At 47.3% G+C, this 26,667-nt stretch overlaps 1 pseudogene; it reads left to right on the top strand.

Annotated features, from left to right (window-relative positions):
* The window catches only part of LOC140684473 (nuclear pore membrane glycoprotein 210-like), a 47,284-nt pseudogene that overhangs the window by 6,026 nt on the left and 14,591 nt on the right, over nucleotides 1–26,667 (top strand).

The following is a 26,667-nucleotide window of genomic DNA, read 5'->3' as shown; positions in this document are numbered from 1 at the left end:
AACAGTTTAATCCCTATTAAAGATATGCACATATTTGTGTACATTGTTTAAGTATATAGACTAGATATAAACAAACAATTTTCAGGTTTAAGCTTTTAATTAGTGTTTAAATTGCCCATTGCCTACTTCTGTGGGCTGTTTTTTCCTTGATTAGATAAAGTACTTTGAAATTCTGGGTCAGCAGTTGATATTGTAGTTTCAAAATCCTCTAAAACTACTCCTTATGGAAGCAAAATACTGTTGGGAGCTTAAGGTTCGAAACGGGATTTGCAGTTTTCTTGCAGTGGCTACGAGCGGAGGCCTGTGCTCACCCGGGCTGCAGCTGTTAACTCTCAGATAATTCAGTGCGCTGTGATGTGTTGTTTTTCAATAGATACGATTTTAGTTAAGGAGAAATTCAGGTTTTTGCTGGTGTGGATTTGTTGGTTGTGCCATTAAGAGAAGGAGGTGAAACCTGTGTCTGGGAACTCAGTCATACGTGACATTGCTGTTTGTTTGGAACTCCCATCCTGCTCCTTGCTGGGTTAGAGAATTTTCCCCACACCTCCCAGGTAGGCATTTTTGTACATCTTCCAGAGAAAAAGTCCAAGCCATCCAGCTTCCCCAAATTACAGGGGGGAATCCAGTGCCCGGTTTAGGTTGCATTTACCAGAGAGCGCAGCTGTCTGCTCTAGAAGTTTTCATCAGAGCTGTGCTATCCGGAGAAGCAATTCCCGAGCAGCTTTGTCACCCATCAGTGCTTGCTTTTATTGTTTTAATCCTTCAAAGGGCCTGTGTGAGCGGATCCCAGGCACACAGCGGGGGCTGTTCCGGGCTGGGTTCCCGAGCAGCTCCCGGCGCTGCCTCTCTCCCTCCCTGGCTCTGGGCTGGGACGGCCCCGGCACAGCCCGGGCACGGGGCTGAAGGGCCGGAGTGACTATCAAGGGCTTTGGCTGCTGCAGCACTTCACTGGCTCTGCACTTACCCCTCAGATGTGCAGCGCTGCTAGCTCAGATTTACTTTGAAGAGGCTTGGTTTTTAATAACTCTTCAACTTTTGTTGTTGTTTTATCTTGACGGTTTTGGTACACTGGAAGGGAACGCTGGGCTCCACTAAGTAATACCTTGGGCCTGCTCCATGGGTTTCAGGGAAAGTTGATTGATTCCGTAGTGGAGAGAATGGTGAGCTTGCCTGCCCTGCCTCTGCCCTGGGCTTTCCCCATCCTCAGCCCACGCTTGCCTTGGCTGGGGTCCTTGAGGAGCTGCTGCCATCCGCTCTTCCCAAAGGCAGCGGCTGGGCACGCAGCAGGTGCCGGGTGAATTGCTGGGATCCGTGTGCTGACAGCTCCCCACCCGCAGGTCACGCGGCCGGAGGTGGCGAGCATCGAACTGCTGGGGCCGGCCGGCTGCCTCTGCTCGCAGAGAGCGCTGGTCCAGGCGCCTCACCACCATCATCTCTGCCGAGGACACGCGTGAGTCTGAGCTAACCGCTGCTTCTCGTGCCCGTCCTGCCGTGCTCCGCCAGCAAAGCTGAGATCTGGAGCTGCACAGGCACATTTCACTTCCTATGCACAGTCTTTTAGGCTTTCCATCGCCGTGGAAAAGTAAAAAGTTTTAACTTCTGTTTGCCTCAGATAAGTGTTAATTACTTTAATGATACACCCAGGAAAAAATGTAATTCTTAAAACCCCCACCCCCAAAAATCCACCAATAGAGGGGGTGATTGAAATATAAAAAAGTGTTTAATAAAAATGACTAGTGCAAATTCAGATACTTAGTATTTGAAAAGCTGGAAGTTGCTTTTGTGTCTGTCATACAATATACCTGGTTAGTTTTTATAGTGAGAGAGAGGCAAAGCCAGATGGCGAATTAAATGCTGTGCAGTCACTAACTGAAGGAGTTTATGGGCGTTTATTGTCTCTTGGTAAAAGTCATCTCTGGGACATGAGAGCACTGTAGCAGCTCTGCATAAGCACTCCCAGACAACACCTGTACTTGTCAGTGTAAATGGAGATCAGAGTTTCTGCAGATTTATTCTGCAGTTCAGTGAGGAAGGGAATTGTTTTTCTTGCTTTCTGAGCCACTGTTTGACCATGAGTTTCTTCATGAAAGTCATTACCAAGTTTCGGTTCCTTCAGTGTCAGTGCCTTGTGTCACTGGCTAAATTTGAGGTACATCTTGACTTATCGTTGTTCTTGATGAGCACATCCAGTGTTGTGCTTTCTTGTGCTCTTTCTGATGTCTCTTCAAGTGACTGGACAAGTGCTTCGCTGTGATGCCATCGTTGATTTAATTCATGGCATTCAAGTTGTGTCCACAATGAGAGAGCTCTACCTTGAGGATTCACTGCTGGAGCTCAAAATTCATGCTTTGGATTCAGAAGGTAAGAGATCTGCTTGTAGGAAATTAAATAGATATTGAAAGTTCTAACTGCCTGATACATGCACTAGCTTTATTTGTCACACTGTTGATTGTTTGAAGCCAAGTGGAGAATTTTAAGGAGTTTCTCTGGATCATACCTGGTGGAGTTGTCTGTTCCTTTTTTCTTTTGAGCTGAAGTAGTCTAAAGAATTTTGCAAAAGGATGTTTTTTGTGAACAGTCAGGTATCTGACAGGAGGTTCCGAGGTGATGTTTGAGACCAGCCACCTATTGCTCAATCTGTTTAACTACTACACAAACACTTCTGGGACACACCATTTAGGCTTACAAGAGTCAGTGCATTTGTGAATGCATTTGTTATTTAATAGGAGCAGAAAACTTCTGCTTTTTGTAGCATCAGAAAAAGAGCCATGATCTGATATGAATTCCATGCTTACAACGATCAAGTTTTGTGCACACACAACACTTCAAGCAAGGGAGTTTTAGAACAGCTACTGAAGGGAAATAATGTGTCAAGCTGCTATAAAAGGTGGAATTAACTGTTTTGGTTACTGTGCCCATCCCACCTGTGTTTGTAAACTGTGAATGTCAGGTGAAGTATGGTAATATGGTGATATGTTAATAATGAAAAGTAAATTTGTTTTTGTCCTATGTGCAGTGCTGGATTTGTGGCTTGGTGTTGTGCAGATTCAAGGGTACTTCATGGTTCTTCTTGTAGCGATAAAATAGAGAAATTTCCCAGGGAAATAGGTCATGGTTTATGTTCCAGGAAGACTCTATGCTCGTTCTCTGTTTATATTTTAATCTGGTTGTTTGATTTGTAGGAAACACTTTCAGCACTTTGGCAGGGTTGGTGTTTGATTGGACATTGGTGAAGGACCCAGAGCCTGATGGCTTCTCAGATTCCCACAACACTCTACGGTAAAGTAATTTCCTTTGGTCTCAAAAGTTGGTTCAGTCTGATGCGTAAAAAATACTTCCCCACATCTAGGCAGTTTACTGAACTGGTGCCTAAAATGATAATGTTAAGGGTCAGTTGTTTCAGTTTGGGTTTTTTTAACCTACTCAGCAGCCTGGGCACTTTGTTCTCTGTTTAATTTAACTGATAGTGTTAGTGAGCAGCTCTGGTAGCTCCGATGCAATAATTAGAAATAAACAGATGCAGTTGTTATCTTTCTGAAACATCTCATGCAGAAGGAAGATTTACCAGTAAGATTGTTATCTCAGGATTTCAGCAGAGTTTTATTTTTCGCTTTTGAAGGGAAAAAAGTCACTTTCCATTTCAGAAAGGAGCTCTCTGAGCCTTAAGAGTTTCAGGTGTCAGTGGACACTTAGTTCTGGTGTTGAAATAGGAGGATTCCTTGTGGGGAAACCAGTTCTCCTACAGAGCAGAATGGTTAACAGCCAACTTCCATCCTCCACCTGACACTCCAAATACGCTGCAGGTGGGATGGGGGGAGCCAGCAAGACTTTGCTCCTGGGCAAACACAAACTAATTTTGCAGCCTTACAGAAGCAGCGTTGGCTGGGGAAAGCCTGCTAAGCCCATAATACACCTGAAGCTGCAGGTACAAGTGAGAGCCAGAATGAATGGCTTAGTGGGACTGGATATCCCAAGTCCTGGTACATGTGGAGCTTTTTTTGTCAGTATAACTATTTGCTGATGTGATTTTAACCAAACTAATATTGATATATTCTCTACTGTTAGCATAACTATGATACCATAGAAATGTTCTACAAGTGGTACAGCTTTGCAAAATAAATCATAAATTGTCAGGAATATGTTAATATCCATAACTGTTCTCCATATGGCTCCCCTGGCTTTTCTCTGAACGTGCACATGAAGCCAGGCAGATCATGTGCATACAGAAGGTGACACCATGTGAAATATGCTCCTCTTTCCAAAATTTCCTGTCATTTGCCCGTTCATGGCAAATTCCTTCCCTCTCTTTTGCCACTTTTCACTGAAATTTCTAACAGTTATTACAGGTTTTCTGCTTGCAGACTATTTTCATAGTCATTTGTTAAATACGTCCTGGCTTCTTGAGGGAGGTCAGAGTTGCATTCTGGGTTTGTTGAGCTATTGGTTTTATAAACATAAGCTTTGGGTCTTGCACATCAGTTCTTTTACAATATAGAGGGTTTTTGCAGTCTCACCTACTGAACAAACTGGAGAGGTAATTGTAGACAACATGTGCAGTCTTGTGATAGCTCACAAGCAAGCTTCAGACAAACTTACCTGTCACAGAAATTAGCTGCAGATACCTCAAAGAATGAGTACATTTGGGATATCTGGTCCCAGGCAAGTATCTTAAATTGGCTTAAAAATGGAAGTGGCTGGGAGTAGATGCTGGTGGTGTTTCTCTGTGGGTAAACAAAGGTTGGTTAACAATTTTCTGTTCACTTTGTGATTCACCTTTCAGTATTCTCAAGTTCTTAGAATCCACTTACATCCCACCTTCCTATATATTGGAAATGGAAAAAGTTGCCAAGCAAGGAGATACCATTCTGGTGTCTGGAATAAAAACAGAGAGTTATAAATTAAAGGCAAGACTTCAGGAAAGCATCTATAAGGTAAGATTTCTGGATGTCAGAGGGGAGGACGTATTTCTGAATGTGTGAATGAGCATCTGTTTTTCTATAGTCTCCAAAATGATCTTCATATCGACATGAATTTTTTCTTCATTCTTGCACTGTGTGCACAGAGCAGATCTCTGTACCATTCACTGTCCTTTGCATTTTGTTGTGACAAAAGTCAAGATGAAACTAAAGAGCCAAATAATAAAAATAAAATTACAGCAAATAATGGTTTTCACTTCTAGATTCTAAATTCCTGCTTCATGGTCTGTTTCAAACAAATGAGCTCCTTTTAATGTGGTTACTTTTCTTTCCCCCTCTATCAACAGAATGTACAGCCTTCAGAAGTCAGATTGCTTATTCTGGAAAATATATTTTTAAATCCAACATATGACATTTATCTTCTGGTGGGAACATCAATTCAGTACAGAGTTCAGAAACAGAGGCAATGGAAGATCACAGGTTTGTTCTATTCTCATTTATTTTTATTTTTTAATGCTTTGTGTGAATTTTTAACAGCTGAGAAATTTTTAATTGTGTTTAAACTACTATGTTAATGTTTAATACTGTTTTCCTAAGGCACACAGTAATAGAGCTGTTTAGTTCTTTCTGTCAAAAAAATTGTGACTCTTAAGAATATACTCTTGCAGATTTGTCAAGGATGTGGAGACAAGGTTAACTTAAAATGAGAGCTAACACTGTGATTTTAGTTGTTGACAGTCACTAAGGAATTGACTGACTTTCTTGCTTAAATCAAATTTAGATTAGTAAATTTTCTAACAGAAAATGTTTTATTGGCAAATGGATTTGCTCCACAAAGTGAAGCCTTTATAAATGTGGGTTATCTGGCTTTATGCCCATTTCAAAATGCAGTGCCTTGAGTTTTCTCTCCTTTTTTCCCTTCTGTCTTTTTATTTCTTTTGAAGCTGGAAATCAGTTGAATGTTAGGTCGAAATACTGAGATGACATTAGTTGGGAATTGCAATTTCACAGACATACAATTTGCCGAGAAACTCGTTTTGTGTGTGTGATGTCAGCAGTCAGTTACATTGGGGAAGTTTGCTATCAATTGGTAAGTGACCTTAAACTCTGGAATGACAATTTGCCAAATGTATCAGCCTGCACATTTCTCCAAATTAATATTCATTAACTTTCTGCTGGTTGGGCAGGCAGTTGAATGTATGGCTAACGAGGGCACGTGGTGTGGAAGTGAATTGCTTTTGCTTGAAAATTCAACACTTCCACCCATTTGCTGTAAAATCAATGTAGTGATTCCTTGAGCAGGATTTAGTAGCTCCTTCAATGTGATACACCTCAGTCATTTTCTGTGTCAGAGATGTTCTCTTCAGTGGAAGAGCATCCCTTGAGAGTTGTTCTTCCCTCAGAACTGCAGTAGCAGTGTGTTGTGCCAGAACGTTGTAGCACTGCAGTGACAGCAGAGCTGTGAAGGCCAATGTTTGGGAGGGAGGGCTGAGCAAGGGCGCTTTCAGGCTGAATTTTGTACACAGTGGGATGAGCAAAGAGTAAATATAGGTGTTGAGCCTCCAGATTGGTTCTCCAAGGGAGGTCTCAAAATAGGAGCAATGAAAGAGTATCTTTTTTCTTGCCTTTTAAATTAATGTGGGCACCTGGATCTTCATAACATCAGCGCTCATTAAGTACAGTGGCACACCTTGCTGCCAGGAGCTATTTGCTCACTAGGAGCTCTGTTCATAAGTGGTCCTAAATAGTTTTCCTTCCTCTCTGAGGTGTTTTCAAGGACATGTCTGTACCTAAGGACTAAACATTAACTCTGGGAAGCTCTGCGGTGCCATTTCTAACACCGTGGTTTTGCACTTTGCAGGATGGAGGTGTTCATACCTTCCCAGTTCCAGTGAGAAACCAGCAGGATGTGGAGATCTATGTTCCAATATTGCTTGTACCCAGCATTCTGATGTTTCCTTGTCAGCCAAAAGCAGGAGCCTACCAGTACACCATCCAGGTATGCCAAAGAAGTACCCAGCTGCTGGGTGTGTAACTCGGGCAGGCACACTGAGGCCTGACACCACTGAGCTAGGGCTGACTGTGGATACTTCAGGCACAGTGGCATCCAAAATGTAACTTGGAGGAGCTTCATGGGACGTTAGTTACAGGAGTTAATATACAGTTTTAAAAAAGCACCAAGAAACCAACAAACATAAAATCCCACTGACTTCTACCTCTTCCCTTCCTCTCTCCCTCATGCATGCACCACGCACCTATGCCTGGAATGGTTGGGAATTCCAGGAGCATCCTATATGCAAAGATCCACAGCAATCATTAGAGGCTGCCCTTTGCTGGCAAGGATGGGAAATACGAATGGGAGTGTGAAGTGACTACAAAGAAGGGCATGACAAGTTTAATTAGCATCACTCTGCCAGCCTTGGACATCAGTATTCCTCACTGGCCACACGCCTTGTGCTCCTAATACAAAGTTCCAGGGAGGCAAAGGCCACAGCTTATTTGCAGAAGGGATGATTTCCATGTTTACTAGGTGTGTCTTTGCTCCCAAGTTGTCGGTTATTCCTTTTGCTTAATGAAGCAAATGGTTTGTATGCCAGTATCCAGTATCTCCAGTCCAAGTAGGGAAAAGAAAGTTGTGCTTTCTCAGCCCAGACTCTTATCCCAGGCCAGTGATACCCAGACCCTGCACTCAGGTGTTGGATGCACAACTCCTACCTCTCCCTTTTGGCATAAAGTAGTGCTCAGTGTCGGATCTGTGTTAATTAAACTATATGCAAATAGGCAGCAGGACACTTGGTGCCAGGCTCTTCTCCCAGGTAACAAGGGATAGGATGAGAGGAAACATCCTCATGTTTAGATTGGATATTAGACAAAGTTTTTTCACAGGAAGAGTTGTCAAGCCATGGCACAGGCTGCCCAGGGCAGTGGTGGAGTCACCATCCCTGAACGGCTCAAAAATTATGGGGTATGGGACCTGAAGACAGTGGTGGACTTGATAATCTCAGAGGTCTTTTACAGCCTTACTGATTCAGTGACTCCATGGAGAGAATCAATCTCACAGGATTAAATTGCATGCTCCAGTGTAAGTCTAAGGGTAGCTACACTGAGTTAAGCCCTGCATAACTCTACTTGTCTGTTCTGTGGGATTAGTTTGGTTTACTTCATGCTATTCCTGACCACACCAGCAGAGTGTGGTAAAAATTCTTAGTACTAAATCTGCATTTGCAGTACTTCATACTTCTGCTGGAGTTTTCCCAGTAAAGGAAAGGAAATATGGATTTGTTTTCTACCTCTTTCACAGTTCTGTTCTCACGTTATCTTGCATATATAATGAAGTATTTCACTAGAGAACATTCCTTCATGGTACTGCAATAATTTTCTCACTGTTCTTACTTTACTCTGATGTTTTTCTATAAAAACATAGAAACCTTTTTCTCCCAAGATTTAAATTTTGCTTAAACTGAGACCTTTCTTCTGGTCTCTAGATTCCACAATACAACTGGTCAACAACATACACACAGCTCAACTGTTCCTGCCTCTCCATCAGAGTTTGCCTCCCACTGCATAGCTTCAGTCAGGCTATTTCAAATGGGTGAATAAAGTTTTTCTGAAAATAAATTGAAAGGGATTTTTGGATCTAGCCAAATTCTGTTTATAGCTGAAGTAACTCGCTCCAGATGGTACCAGAATGCCTGGCAGGTTTTCCTTTGGCAGCTGTCTGGTTTGTTGGGGGTTGCTTTGTTCATATTTGTGCCAATGAGATGGTTTCTGTTGCCCTCCTTCGGCGCACGCATGAGAGGTGCAGTGCAGCTGTGCGAGGTGGGCACCTGGAGGTTCCTGGGGAGGGCACTGCTCCCAGGTAGCAGTGTGGAGCTCCCTGCCAGGCTCTGGCTAATGGTGAAGCTGCATGGGAAGCTGCTTTACCCTTCCTCTCCTCAGTGCATACTGACTGTCAGAGACAGAAAGTGTAGTGAGGCATCTGGGGTTTATGGCAGGGACCTGAGACTTCATAGTTATTAAGAATTGGGTATTTCTGTTTTATGTTTTCTGCTCATCTCCCTGTTTCAGCTGAAACACCTTTACAAATATGCTGAGCCCTTGGATTCTTTCAGCCTTTCTCACCACATCCCATGCATCTCCTGTAACACACCTCTTGCCTGTTTATTTGTCTGTGTCCTTCTGTAATCAGATTGTGCATGTGCTCCGAGAAAGGAAGAAGGGAAATGACCCTCCTCTTCATTTTCTTTTTTTTCTCTTTCCCTGGTAAAAATTACTAGCTAAGCTCCTGCATAATTTAGATTTGTTTGTTTTCCGCACTGTCCCTCTAGAGAAGATTTATCACCTTGTTAATTTTTAATTATTAAAAAGGTTAAAGGAAATGCTGAGGAAATTAAAGAAATTAAAACAATATACATTTTAAAATGGCTCCAGTGTTCACCTGTGTTTTACTGTGAAGGAATTTTTGACATTTGTTTTGGTGTGTGAAAGAAGCTGAAATTAAAATGAAAGGTAGAAATCTTCTCATCTCTCTATTGCTTATTAAGTTCTGAGGTGTTATTTTATTTGTATGTCCTATTCTCAGTGCATTCCTGGTTTTCACACAAGATATCCAAAGCTGTGGAATGTGAAAAACATGTACTTGATTAAATATTTGAAAGATTTTTCCCTCTGTATTTCAGACTCAGGGTGGAAGTGGCAACTTCAGCTGGTCCTGTTCTAACCAGGCAGTAGCCACAGTGACAGTCAAAGGAGTGCTGAGCACGGGGAGCGATGCTGGGGTCAGCATTATTCAGGCGTTCGACGTGCGGAATCCGCTGCTTTATGGCAAAATGAAGGCAAGAGATTCATTGTTCAGTGCTTCTTCTTGAATGTAGCTTTTGGAAACGGCAAAGGCACTGAGAATGCCATAGGCAATCCCCTTCCACTTCCTGCCCTGTGGCAGGTTAAGTGATTTGTTTCACTTTGTGCTTTAGGGAATCCAACCCTATTCAGTGCATTAACTTGACTCCCATTTTTGCCCCTTCCTGATTTCCTTGGCAAGCCTTTTTTCCTGCTGGAAGTTTTAAGTGCAAGAAGGAAATGGTAATTAACTCCTGGCCTGGCCATCTAGGCAGACAAGCCAAACTAAAAATTCATTCTGTAGGGTGATAGGTGGGTGTTCTCCCTTGATACCAAAGGGTGACAGTTGTTATCGGGATGTACAAGGAAATTTCTGTCTGGAGAAGTACCTGAACTGAGCACCATGCTGCAGACAGACTGCAAATACCCGAGTTGGCCAAGAAAAAACAGTACTTTGGGAAAATTAGGAGAAAATGGCAATAAAAAACATAGCTCCCAAGAGGGATTTTGTGGTGTCTCTGTAGACCATCCCCTGTTCTTAGGTCATTGTGGTCAGTTGTGTGTGGTTTGGAGTGAGGAGAATGCTGGAACAGTACATCGGGTGGCCCCAAAGGGAGGGGTGTGACATTAATTAAAATCTGTTCAGAATTTAGCTTACACACCCGCTCTGAAATAATTCTCTGAACAGCCTAAGATGCTGCTTTTTAGCAGCGCAACAGTTACTAGCTGGAGACACAGGGAGGAAGATTTTTTCAGCTTAAACTTCTTATCCTCAAACATAAGTCAAAGCCTGAAGACAGCAAGAAACCTTCTGACCATGCAAGCTTTCAGAGCAGTGTATTGCACAATCTGAATAGGTTATTTTTGAATGCTTCTTTTAATGTGTTAGGAGCTGCTTTCTGTGTGGAACAGCTCTTCAGAGTTCTGTTTACTGTCCTCAGTTTTTAGTAGTAGTAGTTTTAGGAGTAGTTAATACACACAGATTACAGCTTTAATTCTGTCCCATACAGTTTGGTATCCTGAAGCCATTTGCAGAAGATTAAGTAGTTAAGATCCTAACACAAGACCTTAAGATCCTTAACTTAAGTAGTTAAGATCCTGCAAATAAAAGCTGTGATTGCTATGAAATCTCTGGTCTGAGGTAGATTCTCTAATGGACGCTAAACCTCTCCCAGCTGGTGATGATACCCCCTGGCAATAGCACACAACAGTCCACACTTCAAAGTCAGTAAAGCAGAAGAGAGAATGACAGGAGCAGCAGTAAAAGGGAAGCTCACCAAGCTGCTGTGGGCTTGGGCTGGCGTGGAGCAGAGCAGTGACCCAACCTGTCCCTGTTCCTTCCCTGCAGGTGTACGTGAGCGAGCCCAGCGCCATGGAGTTCACTTCCTGCCAGGTGAAGGCACACGTGGGCAGGTGCTGGAGCTGCCCCTGAGGATCAGTGGCCGGACCAGCATGGACAGGGGCGAGCTGGTCCCCCTGAGCGACTGCTCACAGCTGGAGCTGGGGGTGGAGCTGGAGAACCCTGGCGTGTTCAGCCCACTTGAAGGTGCTTTAACTCCCTCCCTGGTTTGGAAGTTAAACTGGTGACAGGTCACACCTCTCCCAAGTCACCCTTTTCCCTTAAATCACTGATTCATAGTTCTGTACAGTATCCCCACAGAACTGCCAACCTCAGAGGGGAGGGGAACCGAGTAGTTTTATTTTGAGGATAGATTTGCTTTTTTATGCAGAATGGTTTGAGATGGAGAGACCTTAAAAGTTCTTCCAGCCCCACCCTCTGCAATGGGCAAGGACACATTTCACCTGTCCCAGGCTGCTCCAAGGCTTGTCCAACCTGGCCTTGGCCACTTTTAGGGATCCAGGGGTAGCCACAGCTTCTCTGGGCACCCTGTGCCAGAGCCCTACCACTCTCTCAGCCAAGAATTCTTTCCCAGTATCCTATCTAAACCTGTTCTCTTTCAGTTTGATGCCATTCTCCCTTGTCCTGTCCCTACATATCTTTGTAAAAAGTTCTCTCCATCTTTTTGGTAGGCAGCCTTCAAACAGCTGTGTTGAATTTGATGAACAAGCCTGGGCATTTCTTTGCAAATAAGCTCTTGTATATTTTTAATTTATCTGACAGGAAGACTTAAGCCAACTGCTGATTTTTGCAGTGGAGTGAGACTGAAGGCTGAATTTCAGGGGTACACCAGGCTGGTGGTTGTGTACACCCACGGGCACGTGTGCCTCAGTGCCAGCATCGCCATTGCCGCTTATCTCCCGCTGAGAGTGAGTCTGCTTCCTATGCTCCTGGAGAGATCCAGGATCCAGCACTGAAGCACCTTTACATGAGAGGGAGCAGGTTATGCAAGGAATAGGTTTGAAAAACTGAGGTGGGTGGGTTTACATTCCACCACTGGCTGGTTCAGTGAAGAAAATAAGAAAGAAGCTGAGTCCAGGGTTGTTGCCTTTATAAAGGACAACCAGGGACCTGGTTCAGGTAAGGCAGCACGGCAGCCTGGTCTCGCCCAGGCTGCTCGGGCTAATCAACACACGCAGACACCAATATGGCAGACGGTCGAAAAGCGTTTATTATCCTATCTCGTGGGTTTAAATAGTTTTAAGGGTCTTTGCTACGTCAGAGGGGGGTTGGGGGGGTCTCAGGGGTTAGTCGGGTAGTGGAAATTTACCAGACCAGGTGTGGCTACATTCTTCTGGGGCTTCTGGGGTTAATAGATAACGTGGGGAAGAGAGAGGGGGAGGGGTCTATCTTTCCGTGACATCTCGTGGTCTTCCGCTTTGCCTGTCCCTTACCTACCACATCTCCCCCCTCCTTATCACATACAAAATGAGGTAGTCGTAGGTATAGGCACTGGAGTGAGGTACAAACTTGTAACTTGTTAAGGAAAGGGTGGTTTAGTAGATCTGGGTAGATTTTTCAAGGCAGGTGCTGAAGGCTTTAGCTACTGACTGTGTTTGCAGTTTTTTGGTTTATAGCATTTGTTGGTGGCCTATGAACAGAATGTTTGCCCTTTCCAGACGGGCCTGAACAAACGAGACTAGTTTGTTCAGCAGGCATGGTCCTATGGTAATAGCTAAAAGCAGTATTGCCAGTGGACCTACTAGGGCGGAAATTAAAGTGGTGAGCCAAGGTGATTGATTGAACCAGGATTCAAACCAGCTCTGTTGGGTTTCCCTGTCTCTCTTTCTCTGAGCCAGTCTGTCTCGGAGTTCTGCCATGGAGTCTTTAACGACTCCCATATGATCTGAATAAAAGCAGCATTCCTCCTTCAAGGCTGCACACAGTCCCCCCTGCTGCATGAACAAAAGGTCCAGACCTCGCCTATTTTGTAAAACTACTTCTGAAAGCGAAGAGACTGATTTCTCTAGGTAGGAGATGGATTTCTCGATCCTCTGCAGGTCCTCGTCGATGGTCATTTGCAGCTGAGAGAGTCCGTGCTGTTGGGTTGCGATGGCTGAGACACCCGTGGCCGTGCCAGCTGCTCCCAAGCCGAGCAGCATCGCGATAGTTATACCTGTGATGATTTCCCTTTTGTGGAGTCTGTTAGGTTCTTCGAGAAGATGGTATATCTCTTCGTCTGAGTGATACAAGACCCTGGGGACAATCAGAACTTGAACACAGAAATCGATAGAGTCATTGAATTTGGCAAGGAACACACAAGGACTCACTCCGGACCTTTGGCAGACCCACATCCCAGACGCAGATGGGATCACCCACTTGTTAGTTTTTCTGTTGGGTTTGACAACTTTAGTGCAGAAGTTGCCTTTCTGCTTTGCTAAGGTTGCATTCCCAAAACATCTGCCCTGTCCTGTGATTTGACTCAGGGTGATTCCTCTGCGGGGAGTGTCCCATCTGCACTGGTGGGGGGCACTGGCTGTGGAGTAACTGAAGGGGGTGTCCAAAGCAATGCCTTCATAAAAAGGGGGTTTGATATCATAGCAAAGCCAACAGGAGTTAGTTAGGTTTGGTTTGGTTTCGTTTAGGGTTAGGAAGGTAGCTTCTAGCATACGAAAGATTGGGTTTGGGTCTGACTCAGCCGTGCGGCCTATCTGGGGGGTATCTGCAAGGCTGGTCGGGGTGTCAGTGGCTTTTGGGGTCAGGGTTTTGGGGTGGGTTGTGTTTTTCCCTCTCAGCACATTCTTGATAATTTTGTTGGGTCCCAGTGGTCGAGGTGTTGGCGGCTGGAGCCTGATAATTCTCACATTCACCCACCTCCTCGGTCCTCTGAGGACCACTGTCCATGTTCTACCCGTGGCCCAGCTAGGGTGATCTGGCTGTAGGACAGTCATGTTATAACTTACGCATCCCCGTTGTCTAGGCTGTGCATTGTGGTCTCCGCAGCCAAAGGGTGCCCAGGTGAACTGTAAGAATTTGTCGGGTTCCTGCGGTTGCCACCCGTCTCCCCATGGTCTGGCATCTGTAACAATGGTTTCGCAGCCCCAATATCCACAATGTCCCCACCCCGGGTAGTCACAGTACCTTTTCCCTGGGTTGGACGCTGGGCACCAGTAAGATATGTACATGAGTATGATGTGTGGGCTTGAGGGCCGTATTTTCGGTTGCCCTGGAAACAGATCGGCTATGTGGAATACGAAGGATGGAGCGTTTGCGTTGGTGACCTCTTTGAACACCTTGTCACTTGAAAGATGTTGCATGACTCATCTGAACGGCTGGTGAGGGTAGTGGCCTGGGTCGGCTTGCCCCCCGGCCACAAACCCCACCAGCAGGATTGCACAGAGACACTGTGCGAGTCTGGGTCTCACCGCCGTGGGGCGCTCAGGTTCTGTCTGGTGGCTTGGTGGTCCGTTATCTCTCTCTGGAGCAGGGGTGTGTGTGTCGCGGGGACGGTCCACGAGCGTGTCCTGCGAACGAAAACTCACAGTTTTCCATTAGTTTCATTCTGAAGGTCAGGTTTGATCGACCTGAGTGGACACCACCTGATCTTGTCCTCCTTTTTAACTGCCGCGTACCCCCGTCCCGTAAGCACCAGTCTCCAGCCCCATTCCCACTCGCCTAGCTCGTTTTTGACCATGACCTGTGGGCCCTCCTCTAGTGTCTGGGTGGCCCAGTGTTTTCGAATGGGACTGTTTGCTTCATCTTGTTACAGCATTTTTGAGAGAAAGAGGGCATGGATTGTGAAAGTTGAGCTACTCCAGGCTAGGCCTCAGATTGAGGCCTGGTGGGGCCCTCAAAGCCTCTGACGCAGTTAGAAATTCAGGGTTGTGGCGCAGGTAGAAAATAGTCTTAAGGTACTGGGGGGACCACGGGGTGTGAATTAGTATAGGTTTTATGGTGTAAAGTGTAGGCCGTTTTAAGGGAAAGGTAAACAATGTTAGCCTACCAATTAGAGTGTCTTTGTTTCTGTAAACTATGTGGAAGCTTATATAAACTACCACCTTATCTTGAATAAACGGAAAAACGCTTGATGAACCACATTGGTTTGAACCTGCGTTTGTCTTGTCCAGCTTTCCGTTTTTCTGAGATTCCCTGGCTTTAAGTGGCGCCCGCACAGGGACTCAGGAGGCTCCGAGAAGGCTGCCAAATTACTTTTAGAGTAACGGGCAGTCAGGTTTGAGTCGCGCGACAGGAATTTAGGTCCAAATCGCCTCATGGTGACGGGACCGGGATCCCAAATTCACTTTTTGTGAACGGGGATCAGGTGGAACGGAGCAGAAGTCTCCAAACTCCGAATTGGGCCGTTTCCCAACGGGAGGAAAAAGACTCTTCGCATTGTTGTTTGTTTGCGAGAGTCCGTTGGAGCAGTGGGAAGACCTCGGTGTTCACAAGGTACCTGAACGGCGGGTGTGGACGTGGCCGGGGCCGGAGAGCTGGAGCGGGAGCTGCTGCCTTGCCGAAGAAAAGCGAGCGGAGCAACCCGCAGAGGTTGGAGGTAAGCCGCGAAGGGAAAGAAAGGGGACGTATTAAGAACGTCTGAGGAAGAGCACCGCGGTTTCTTTCACATATCCTCTCTGAGAGAGGGAAAAAGATAAAAAGAGTCCGATCTTATGCAAGCAATTGACTCGGGGGGCAGAAAGGACAAGAAAACACTATTAGAGCTTGGAGGTGTTTGGAAGAAAGTTTTATATACCTTACAAAGCATGGCCGCGGAGAAAGAGGCAGCGGAAGCTGCCATTCGAGCATTCGAGCAAGGCGGCGCCGGCCCTTCGCCCCCCCGCTGCGGCAGCGGCGGCGGCTGCCGCGGGTGCGTGCATGCGCAGACACGCGGCTCGCCGGTACCCGGCGGCGGCGGCGGCGAGCACCGGCCAGCCGCCTGGGCGGACCGCGGAGCGGCAGGCAGAGCGGGGCCGGCCGGAGCGGGGCCAGCCGGCACCAAGCCTGAGGCGGCCCCGGGGCGGAGCGGACATCGGCCAAGACACAGAAGGTTCCTTGTTGCCGAGCAACAGCGCAAGGGTGGAGACGGGCATTCCCCGGGGCTCGGCCGCGCTGGAGTCGGAGCAGGCGGGGCGCGGCCGCATCAGGAGCGTCTCCTCGCCCGTACCCACAGTGACGCAGCAAGGACGGGAGCGAGACGGCACCGTCCCGTTCCCCCCCACCCCCCTTCCCCTCCCCGCAGCGCCCAGCAATGGTGGCGGAGGCGCTGCACAGCTTGGTTGCCATGGTAACAACGACGCCGAGAGCAGCAGTGCCACCGATGGCGAGATGGCAACACTACAGCAAAAATGTCAACAGAATTTTTTTTTCAACTCCTTGCAAGAGACAAAAGACGTAATGAAAAAGTATAGCAATACTGAGTGTTTTCCAAGATACCAAGAAGGATGGACATTATGCAAATCAAAGTTATTTCAAATACAATGTGGATGAAAATTACTGTAAAACAAAAAAGGATAGAAATGTTAATAATTATTTAATTGCTAAAAATGTCTTTGAAAGCAAAGATTTGAGAAAAGTCAGTCAGATGGAATGTTGGCATTGAGTTCACAATTTCTGTTTTTGAGTTTTTATAGATAATAAGATAAATGATAATTGTCAAGTTTTTGTAGGTAATGATAAATAGTAATGATTGTTACTAATGTTATATGAATGCTTGACAAGATTGTTTTAAACTATTTTAAACATTTCTTGTTAATAGGTTGATCATATAATGTAAGTTGTCTGATTTTTGTGATAAGAATTATTATTAAGATGTTAAGGTATTGAGATGTTGTTTTAATATTTACCGTCAGTTTTCATATGTTTTATGGGGTTTTTTTTAGGTGATTGATTGTAAGATGTGTTTTTCAGGATCCTGTGTGCTTGATTTTTTAACTACTCATGTGTTTTCTTTATTCAATTTTCTATGCAGCTGCAGTTCATCTTTTAAAAATTTATAGTCCAAGTTCTGGTTCAAGATTTCAGACTTCAAATTCTCAGATTTTTGAAGAAAAGGTTTGTTGTATTTAGAGAATTTTTGTCTTGAAACAAATTTTAGACAGGTTCAATCATTTGATGTTTTGATAAATTGTTAATAATAAGGTTTTTCACTTATAACTGTTATTTTTAAGACTTTTGTTTTAAACATATCCTCCAATTAGAGTTTGAGCTCTGGCCAGGCTCTGGCTCTACGTGGATGGTGTGATTGATCCAGGTGTTTTCTGCATCAAAAAAGTATTCAAGTCCTTTTGGCTTGACAATTTGACCATACAGGACAGCTGAGCCTCAAAGGAGGTTTTGGAGAGACATGATCCGGACATGTTTTATCCAAATCTCTGTTGTTTTAAGGTTTTTCAGCTGCTGCAGACTCTGGGATGACAATTTGATAGTGTAGCACTTGGTAACTGTGATTTTATATGTAATATTGATTGTGTATTATTTGATTGATTTTTATTTGTTGTTAGTTTCTTTACTATATGCATTGTTTTGTTCTTAATGTTTTTCATGTTTATAACAAAGATGTTGATATTTCCATTTCTTCATGCAAGTTTTAGGGAACAGAATTAAGAGAGGACCCTCCAGTCCCTGTGGGGGTGTTGGGTTTGTTTGTGTTTTAACAGGTGCAGAATCAAAATGGATTTCAGTGAAGAATGTGGAACTTCTCAATTGCAAGAGGGCACTGATCTCTCCACAAGTGGATCAGAGGATGCACAGCAAAAGTGGATTGTGCAAAGATTTGTGTTTCACCCACAGAAGATCGTGGCCTTTGAGTTTTTTTTTATAAGTGTGTTTTTAATGATGTTATAGAATTTTTTTTTTTGCTAAGTTTTTAATAAGTTTTAGTAATGCCTGTGATTTTTCTGTTCATCTTGCCATTGTCTTTCAATGGCAAAAGAAAAAGAGGGAGCTCCCAACGGGGATCAGCAGAAATTCTACTTGAGTGAGTGTTTTTACCCATCCAACCAAGAAGTCGTGTGATGGACAGGACAGATGCTCTTGCTGCATTGATACGAAAAGGCAGAAACAGAATTTTAAAAATAGATGAAACAGAAAAATAAGTTGAAATATCATAAGTGTGAAGTTAGATTTATCAGAAGTTAGTTTATTAGAAGTTATAGTTTATGCTTAGAATTAAGATTGTTCCTTTCATGTTAGACAGGGCATTCAAGAACCTGAGAAGAATGTGGTGGGCCTCAATGTTTTTATTTCGCACTTGTTTAATTTTTGGAGTCTCGTTGGGTCCCATGGCAGAGTTCAAGACTTGGACCTGAGCTCAAATAAGTTTAAATAGCACTCTGGGAGCGCAAGCTGTTGCATTTGTGCAAAACCTTAAATTTACTGATGATAGTTTTCAAGAATTTGGTCTTTTGGGTTCTGTCCCAGGAAATTACTGTTTGATATTTGGATCTTATGCTACCAAACCAACTCAAGAAAATGGAAAATTGACAGATGACAACACTTGATTGTCTCCCAGATCACCATTGTATTACAACTGTTTAGAATATTGTAACAATTCGACTCCAAGAGGTAGTGCAGGAAAAACTGCCCCCAGGAACCTTCCTCATTTGTGGGGACCGAGTCTGGTCAGCAATCCCTCAAAATGCTAGGGGAGGCCCATGTTATATCAGTAGGTTGATGCTTTTTGCTCCCACCATATATCAGGTTCTCGAATTGCCTCAGAAGACTCAACGAGCCAAACGCAGTGTTCTCCAAATGGACACTTCATTTGATAACTGGCTCAATTCTTCAGGTTTTTCTGGCTGGGTCAAAGACAGTGTGTGCAAAAATTAGTTCATTGAGCCTTCACTCCAGCCTGAGTAGCTCAAAAGAAAAAGAGGGAATTGTTACAGCATTTTTGAGAGAAAGAGGGCATGGATTGTGAAAGTTGAGCTACTCCAGGCTAGGCCTCAGATTGAGGCCTGGTGGGGCCCTCAAAGCCTCTGACGCAGTTAGAAATTCAGGGTTGTGGCGCAGGTAGAAAATAGTCTTAAGGTACTGGGGGGACCACGGGGTGTGAATTAGTATAGGTTTTATGGTGTAAAGTGTAGGCCGTTTTAAGGGAAAGGTAAACAATGTTAGCCTACCAATTAGAGTGTCTTTGTTTCTGTAAACTATGTGGAAGCTTATATAAACTACCACCTTATCTTGAATAAACGGAAAAACGCTTGATGAACCACATTGGTTTGAACCTGCGTTTGTCTTGTCCAGCTTTCCGTTTTTCTGAGATTCCCTGGCTTTATCATCTCCCCTAGGGAATTGGTTCAGTGCTAGCAGCGCGGTTGCTAGCATGCGTGTCTGGTCTCCTGAGGGGATGGAATTGGCAAAGCCCTCTGCCTTTGCCAACACTTCTAACTTGGCTTTTAGGGTCTGATTTGCTCGCTCGACAATGGCCTGTCCGGTGCTGTTATATGGGATTCCCTGTGCTAAGGTGATACCCCACACCAAGGCGAATTCCCGCACTGATTTGGAGATAAAATTGGAAGCATTGTCAGTTTTAATTTGCTTGGGGATACCAAGCCATGCCATAACTGTCAGCCAGTGCTGGATCGTGGCCTTGGAGTTGGGTTTGAGGTGCTGTGTCGCTATGATCACTCCGCTGTAGGTGTCCACTGTCACTGCAAGCCATGCTCGGGGCTTTAGCAGTTCGCAGAGGGTGAAGTCTGACTGCCAGATTTCTGACGCCTTGAGGCCCCTCGGGTTGACTCCACCGGTCCATAGGGGTGACTTCTGGCAGTGAGGGCAGGTGGCCACTACGTGTCTCGCGTCTGCTGTCGAGATCCCGCATCTCTTCACCAGTGCTTTGGCCCCAATGTGGAGTGACTCGTGCAGCTGACGAGCTTCCTGCAGCGTCCACACTCCCTTCGCTGCGGCATCTGCTTTGTCATTTCCAGTCTGGAAGAAGCCCTTGACTGGGTTATGGCTGTTGACGTGAATGACGGACACGGTGCCCTGGCGTGAGGAGAGTGCCTCTTCAAGCATGGAGGCCGTCGTGGATGTTGACACACCTGGTCTTGACATGGCTAGGCAGAGCTTTGCCACGAATATAGAGTCTGTCACGATGTTGAGGTGTTCGTCCTGGAAAAGTCCACACGCCAAGACCACTGCTGCTGCTTCCAGCTGTTGCACTGACAGCGTGGGGTCACACGTTTTGACGCAATGCCATGTTTCTCCTGCCTGCCACACCGCTGCTGCAGTAGAAGTCGTGGAGGAGGCGTCTGTAAAGACCGTTGGTCCTGGTTGCGGTCGGTCCATGACCTTCGGTGGCACGTCTATGTCGACAATGGTCAGTAGCTGGGTCCAAGGTGGTTTGGTGGCGTAGGAAATTTCTCCTCCAAAGCCAGTGAGAGCGAGGGCCAGGTGCTCCGATATCGCAGTTGACTCCGTGGTCGGTCGCTTGCGGAAGGGGAGGTGGATCCTTGCCGGCTCGGTTCCCAGGTGTCTCAGGGCGAGTCTCCTGCCTTTCGTGATGAGGTTAACAACGCATTCAACTCCTGGGGAGAATGCGTGAGTTGGTCTTCCGAGGACCACCCACTGGATCGGCTGGGATTTTTCGGAAGGTCCTTGGGCAAGTGCTCCCACTCCTCCCTTCTGCGTGAAGTGGACGTATAAGTCCAGTGGTACGCTCGGGTTCCACCTGGCAAGCAGGCTAGTGGACATCTGACGTTCGATGAAGTCGAGGGATTTCGTTGCTTGCGGCGTCAGCTCCTTGGGGTCCCAGGGGTGTTTTCCTTTCAGGAGGTCATATAGGGGGTCCATGACCTCTGGGGGAACTAGGATGATGTTGCGGAGCCACTGCAGAGATCCCACGAGTCGCTGCATGTCGTGGAGGGTCTTGATGTCTCGGCGGACCTTTATCCTGGGTGGGGTCACGTAGGAGTTTGTGATCCCCACTCCCAGGAAGGTCACGCACGGTCCTCTCTTGATCTTCGTGTTCGCGATCTCGAAGCCGTTGGCCTGGAGGGTTTCTGTGATCGCGGACACTAGGTGATCCACTTGGCCTGCCGATGGTGCAGCGACGAGGATGTCGTCCATGTACTGAATGATGGTCGCAGCAGGGTGGGAGTGTCGGACTGGCATCAGTGCCCTGTCCACGGTAATCTGGCATATGGTCGGGCTGTCCACAAGGCCTTGAGGTAGCACCTTCCATTGGAAGTGGAGGTTAGGTCGCTCGCCGTTCGGGAACACGACGGAGAAGGCGAACCGTTCTTTGTCCTCGGCATGCAGAGGTATTGAAAAGAAACAGTCTTTGATGTCCAGCACTGCGCACGGCTGCCCTTTGGGGATGGCTGAGTTTGCGGGCAGTAGTGTCTGAACTGGACCCATGGGCTGAATTGTCTTGTTCACTTCCCTCAGGTCGTGGACGAGGCGGTAGCCTTCTCCTGATCTCTTGGGGATTACAAACACAGGGGTGTTCCACGGGCTGGTGGAGGGTTCAATGTGGCCCTTTTGTAGCTCGCGGTCGACCAGTTCCAGCAAGGCTGTCATTCGAGGCTTTGACAGGGGCCACTGCTCAACCCATACGGGGTCTGGTGATTTCCAAGTGAGTTTGATTGGCAGCAGTGGGTGTACAGCAGTGGCCCTCATTATAAACTTGTAATCCTGACTCCTAGCATGGCGAGGATGTCTCTTCCTATCAGGGGTGGGGAGTTTTGCAAGATATAGGGGTGGATTGCTACTGTTTGTTCTGGTCCTTTCTTTGTGTGGAGCATTATAGCTACCAATTGGGTGCTTTTCCAAGCTCGGGACAATCCTCCCACCCCGTTCACTGGGGGGACCTCCTTGTACTGCCAGTGTCGGGGCCATAGGGCTTGGGGTAGGATTGTGCAGTCTGCTCCTGTGTCTGCCCAAAACTGGAGCCCTATTACATGGGGGTCCCGACTGCCATAGAGGCGGCATGTCCCCCAAACTTTCGGGGGTTCCTTCCCTATTTTTAGGGCCAGGGCCACCCAGGGGTTGTCCCGACCTGGGGCGCCCCCTGATGACCCTGTGGCACAGGCGCTGCTTGTGGTGGCGGTGGGTACGAAGGCGCCGCAGGCTGTGCCGTGATACTCGCTGGCAGGGTTATGAAGTTGGCTGCTTCCTGTGGGAGAATGGGGTACGAGGGCTCCCCGCTCCATTGGGGGTTGGCATGGATGGGCCGCCTCATATTCGCAGCGGGAGGAGGCTGGGTGCGGCCCGCGGGCCCCCTCCTCTTTCCGTTTCCCTGGAGCCGGGACCTGCATTCCCTAGCAAGATGTCCCTTCCTCCCGCAGCCCCAGCAGGATCCCCGCGGGCGTGTTTGGGGCGGAGGCGCTGCGGCAGGCCGCCGTGTCGGCTGGGGGCAGCTCACCGCGATGTGACCCGCCTCACCGCACTTGAAACACGCCATGGCATTGGTCAGGGTGTGGACAGCTGCCTGAATGGGCGTCAGGTGTTCCTCCCTAACTACGTGTCTGATCATGTCAGCCAGGCTAGCTCCGGCTGGCAGGGAGCGTAAAATATCCTTGGTAATAGAGTTGCACTGCTGGCGCAGGCAGTCGGCTACCACGGGGCCCTTTGCCTCTGCCGGCAGGGTGGAGGAGTCTATCGCTGCCTGCAGGCGATCTACGAACTGTGTGAAGCTTTCGCTCTCTGCCTGCCTCACGGTGGACCACGGTGCCGGCTTGGCCACGACTCGGGAGGCTGCGCGGATAGCCTCTCTAGCAGCCCGAGTGGTCGCCCTGACCTCCTCAGCCTGCATCTGCGTGGCTTGTTGCTGCGGCGTGATCATATCATCATGTTTTCCTATCAGTCTGGATAAGCTCGATCTGTGTAGTGGCTGCCTCGCGCCAGACGCTTGGGCTAGCTGCTTCCTACAATTATCCTCCCATTCCTGTCTGAAGACAATCATTCCCGCCCCGTCAAGTATCATGCGCCCTATCCGTTCGATATCAAAGGGAAGCAAGTCATCATTGCTAAAAAGACCATCGATTAACGTAGTGACTATAGCCGAGTTGATCCCTTTTTCTGCGATGGCTTTGACAATTGACTGTATGGCCTTTGGGTTTATCGGGGTATATACCCTTTGTTGGTTCCCTTCCGGACCGGCAAGCCTTACCGGGAAGGCTTGTATGGTGGCCGCTGGGGACCATTCAGCACAGGCTATCTTTATTTTCCCCCAGTCAGTAAACTGGGCTGGTTCGTATTGTAGTTGTTTTTCGGCGCGGCTTAGAGCTTTACTCGGCTTTGTTTCAAGCTGTGCCGGTTCCGTTTCGTCCGTCTCGGAGCCATAGCCAGCCTCCGTCAGCTCCCCTGAGCTGGTGGAGCTGTCGCTGGTCTCCGAGCCGGAAGACGAGTGCCAGTGCACTTCCGGGGCTCCGCGCCGTTTTGTCCGGCCCCGAGCTCGCTCCTCCCCGTGGGGGTGGCACCGCTCCCGCCCCCCCGGCTCGCCGCGCCCCTCGCGGGAGGTGGTTTCTCCCTTATATGGTGGCAGCTTCAGACGGGGCCGCTGGTTGGCTCCGCGCTCTGTGCCGCTCTCCGCCCCTTTCTCCCGCGCGCGCGCATTCCCGAGATCGCACACTTCCCGGGTGTTCGCGCCAGGACCGCCTGGGCCCCGCCCCTCTCTGCCGCTCCCGGCGCCATTTTCAAAGGGATAAGGGGGCGGCATGGCGGCCCCGTTCTCCCGAGCCGCAGTTTCGGCGGCTCGGGCTTCTTTCGCCAGCCCTTGCCAGAAGCGCTCCGCGTGCCGTTGCGTCTCCGACAGCGGATCGCGGGCCGGTGGCGGCGGCGGGACAGAGGAATTTGCGGTCTCTCGGGGGGTTCGAGCGGTGGGGGGTTTTTGGGGGTTTTCCGCGGCGGGGGTGTCTCGGGGGGTTTCTGCGGGGGGGGGTGGGCTCTGATCTGGGGGAGCGGGTGTCGCGCTGAGCCCCCCCGGGTCCCCGCCGCCGGGCAGATCGCTCTCAGGGGCAGTCTGCGTCCCCGCCCCCACACCGAGTTTGGGAGTAACTAATAAACACGTGCGCGCCGCGCTCCATGTCTCCTGCTCTTCTATCGCTTTGCGTAGGGCTTTCTCTACCTTGCCCCATGCTTTAAGGTTTTTGCCACTGCCTGAGGATTTTGTGTCCTCGGCTAGCGCGGCAGTGCATTTTTCCCATATTTCCGGATATAATACATCCACAGGGCGCTCAATTGCCCCTAGCTCAAGCAATCTCGCTATGGCAAGATGAAAATCCTTGAGCTTACACCCAATACCCCACTGCGAATGAATGGCACTTACGATCCTGGCGATTGCGTCCATAACGCTCGCGGATCCCAGGGACGTCTCCCCTACGCCTAGATACGGTCTGACCGTTCCGGCCGCTGCTTCTGTCCAGGTGTATCCCGTCCGCCGGGGGAATTTTTCCTTTTTTTTCTTCTTTTGTCCCGGGTTTCGGCACCAGTATGTTGCCTTTATAAAGGACAACCAGGGACCTGGTTCAGGTAGGGCAGCACGGCAGCCTGGTCTCGCCCAGGCTGCTCTGGCTAATCAACACACGCAGACACCAATATGGCAGACGGTCGAAAAGCGTTTATTATCCTATCTCGTGGGTTTAAATAGTTTTAAGGGTCTTTGCTACGTCAGAGGGGGGTTGGGGGGGTCTCAGGGGTTAGTCGGGTAGTGGAAATTTACCAGAGCAGGTGTGGCTACATTCTTCTGGGGCTTCTGGGGTTAATAGATAACGTGGGGAAGAGAGAGGGGGAGGGGTCTATCTTTCCGTGACATCCCGTGGTCTTCCGCTTCGCCTGTCCCTTACCTACCACAAGGGTCAATAGATGGAAATACAGAAGAGGCTGCTTTCTTATTTTCTTGCCTCATCTGCAGAAGCCTAGCACTGACTGCAGGCTGAAGTCTTGAGTATTTCACCATAGCTTTCCCTCAATATGGAAAAAATGTTAGTGCAAATACTACAGGTTTGTGTTTATAATGAATGTAATGTGATGTTGTGAAACAGAAACTGGAAAGGTTTTTGTGCACTAAATGTCAGGTTAACTGCTGTGGTGGTGAACAGCACAGGCTGTCCCAGGGATGCACATCAGTGCAGAATTTGTTAGACAGGTTTGAAGTAAAACTTGTGTAGGAGAATAACTACATACACAGAATTGTTCTGGAGAGAGCACTGGCAAGTGAAAGTACAATTTGACGTAATTTCATCCATTTTAAATACTTCTTTAAAAGTATAGCAGAATACTATCTCTCAGTGCTCAGAAAAATATATTAAGGATCTCCCTTTTGCTGTAATTCTTCATGAGAGAGATGTGATTAAAATGCAGCTAAAACTTGTCTTTGGATCCGTTGCTTCCTTTGAATCTAATCCAGCTGGACAGAATCCTTGTGGATTTTGGTGCAGCTCTGTTTTTCACTAAGTGTGCTGACAAACCACTGCATGGGAGAAATCACAGCCTTATCCAAGTATAGCTGTTCCATTCAGAAGGAGGCTTATTTTGCAGAGCACAACCAAAGAGTGTACATAGATGATTAATTTTCAATTAATTAATTGATTACAGGCTATCGATCCACCATCAGTCGCTTTAGTGACTTTGGGTTCCTCTAAGGATATGTTGTTTGAAGGAGGACCGAGGCCATGGGTCCAAGAACCTTCCAAGTTCTTCAGGAACGTTGCTGCTGAGGATGCAGAAAGCATTGCCTCCTCTTTACTTGAACTTCCCACACCTTGAAACAGCAACTAGCACTGGGTTAGGGTGCTGTGCTAGAGCCTGGGAGAGCAGGTGAGTGCCAGAAGGGCTTGCTGTTGCCCTCCATCAGGTGCTGAGAACTGGTTCCAGACAGATTTATGGTGCCATATGCCTGTTATGTAGCTAGATGCTTTTATAATGAGCCAGTAAAGAATTTGACTAAGTACCTTGTTTATGCATTTTGATGCAGATTTTAGAGTGAGCATTTCACAACATTACATTAAAAGTGGTTTATGATGGGTTTTTTGCAGTATAAACCCAAGTTGTGGAAGCCTTATGTTGTGGGATGCATTGAACATCCTAATGAGTGCAGGTTCATTTTACATGAACAGGATCGGAGCAGAAGGTTACTGAGCAGGCTGACTCCTCTGTCTGACCTGCTCCTCTTAACTGTGTTACCTTCCAGTGTAATTCTGTTTATTCTAACAAATGGCAGCTCCAGGAATTGACTGTTCTACCCTGTGCAGCCTTGGTGAGCATGACTGTGCTCATTTTCCACTTGGTTTTGTTCTCTCCAACATACAGAAGTGATTTCTCCTGCTTTATTCACCCTCCTCAGCCCATGAAGCTTTTAGCTTCAGTATAGTATTCTTCTGCAATTCTGCAAGGCTTAAGCATTTTGGTTGGGCTGCCAAGTTCCACTGATTTCCTCAGTGGACACTTTGCAAAGTGGAGCTGTTCCTGTCAGTGCAGATTCCAAAGGAATGGGCCTTGGTGTTGATGTGCAGGTCTGTGCAAGGCTGGCTGTCCCCAGCACATCACACCTGCGTGGCTCTGCCCAGCACCAGTGCGTGGGGGGATGGGGCAGGTGACCAGAGCTGCCTCAGCCTTCTCTGGTTTTATATCCAC

Source organism: Taeniopygia guttata, chromosome 6 (assembly GCF_048771995.1).
Source record: "Taeniopygia guttata chromosome 6, bTaeGut7.mat, whole genome shotgun sequence".
Classification (NCBI taxonomy): Eukaryota; Metazoa; Chordata; class Aves; order Passeriformes; family Estrildidae; genus Taeniopygia; species Taeniopygia guttata.
Note: the sequence above shows the minus strand (reverse complement) of the source record. Positions and strands in the feature narration are given on the sequence as shown.